Genomic DNA, 1,967 nt, shown 5'->3' on the forward strand with positions numbered 1-1,967 from the left:
TGCCTAATCCTTCAATTTATTTTTCTCATCTTATTACTAGAACTAGTATTTCTGGCATCATAGAATTGGTGATAATGGGTATTTTTGCCCTACCCTAATCTCATTGGTACGGCTTCTAACTTTTCTCCATTACATATAATGTTTGCTCTTGGACATAGAAAAATGCTATTTACTAAAGAAAGGGCCATTTATTCTTCTGATTTTTGAGAGTGAGGGGAGTTTGATGGTTCAATAATCTTATTAGTCTAAAAATCTTCATAGAAAATTACAGATTGTAATGGTTTAGGTATCAGTGGTATGCACATGGACTCAAGAAAGTTTCCTTTTTCTAAGCAATTGAGACATCCTTCCAGTCAAGGGACATTTTGGGTTCCATTTTTTTCATTTTAACTTTCTTCCTGGAAAGTTTCATAAAGTGGATTCTCTCATATGCTATCATGAGTTGTTTGGTACATCTCTTTCATGTTGAGAGCTTATATTATTCTTTACATGCCATGAGAATTGGTTTTTTATAAATTTCATTTTCTTCCATTAATGTATCACATGTAATGTATAACATTTTCACCCATAGTATACTTATGCTGTATTTCAGTATTGAATTATTTGCTTCCTCAATTATAACCAGGGAAGCATTTGGTAATATGAGAAATAAAAAGACCATTATCCACAGCACCCTTAAGGAATCCTCCAATATTGTTTCCAGTGGTATCTCTGTGAAGTATGTTTCCACGTAGCATGTAAAAGCAGGCTGATCATTGATGTTTTCCATATTGTACGCATCTTCAGCCATTTCCACTTCTATCGATGGTTAACTTCATACATCTTGTCCATACCAAACCTGTTAAGAAACTTAAGGGCCAACAACAGGGGTATATGACAAACTACAGCATATTTTGCTAGGCCAACCTTCTTGCCGTACTTTGGCAATTCATGAGCATAAGCTGTACAGCCTTCCCTTCTATTCCCTTCTATATTCCTTTCTACATGGGCAAAAGCAATCTGGCAGATGATTTCTCTATTGGTGACCAAGAATACTATACCATATTTCAGTATGTTATACTTGTTTTTATCCTGAATTAATAAGCATTTTCATGCATAATCATCTGTTTTTCCCTTTCTCCTTCTCTGGAACTTTACTTATTACCTCTTGAAGTAGGCCTTGTTCTTGACAACACAAAATTTTATTTTTTACTAAATGAGAACTAAGCCCACACGTAAACATCAGTAGACCCAGTAGTGTTAGGGGAAAAGGAACTTTGACTTGTGTACAATATCATCTAGTGTTTTTCACAGACATGATCATTAGATTTTATCAAGGGACTATTCAGCATCTATGATATAATCATAAGGTTTTTATTATTTATTTTTTAACATAATTTATTATACTTATGACCTTCTTTATGTTGAACCAACCCTGAATTTTTGGTATAAATCCAACCTGGTCATCTGATTTTATTGATATAAGGCACACCTGTACAACATAAGACCTGCAAGCCATGTGTGACTTGCCAAAGGATTTCAGGCAGTCTGTGAAAAAGGTAGGTTGCCACTGCACACTCTCCCTTGTTTGTCAAGTGGCCCACGGTAAACAACCATCATCAGTCTGTCTGTAGTCTAACTTATCTGCAGTCTGAAGAATTTTAGCCTATTTTAATTTTGGACCCTACCTACTGCCAACTTGTGCAGGTCTGATATAAATATTGCTGACAAGGAAACACCCTGTACCAAATTATATTGGCATCTTCTCTATAACTTAGAGACTTAAAAAATTGAGTAGAAAATAAATTTGGGGCTGCTAGGTGGTGCAGTGGATAGAGCTCTGGGCTTGCAATCACAAAGATTCATCTTCCTTAGTTCAAAACTGGCCTCAGGTTGGCTGTGTCACCCTGGGCAAGTCACTTCATCCTGCTTGTCTCAGTTTCCTCATCTGTAAAATGAGCTGGAGAAGGAAATGGCAAACCACTCCA

The 1,967-nt window shown here is 36.1% G+C and overlaps 1 pseudogene; it reads right to left on the reverse strand.

Moving 5' to 3' along the window:
• Window positions 1-328: 328 nt before the first annotated feature.
• LOC110198257 (large ribosomal subunit protein uL18 pseudogene) lies at window positions 329-1,176 on the reverse strand (annotated as a pseudogene).
• Between the last annotated feature and the right edge of the window lie 791 nt (window positions 1,177-1,967).

The sequence above is a fragment of the Phascolarctos cinereus genome, unplaced genomic scaffold, assembly GCF_003287225.1.
Source record: "Phascolarctos cinereus isolate Bilbo 61053 unplaced genomic scaffold, phaCin_HiC Scaffold_4;HRSCAF=312, whole genome shotgun sequence".
NCBI lineage: Eukaryota > Metazoa > Chordata > Mammalia > Diprotodontia > Phascolarctidae > Phascolarctos > Phascolarctos cinereus.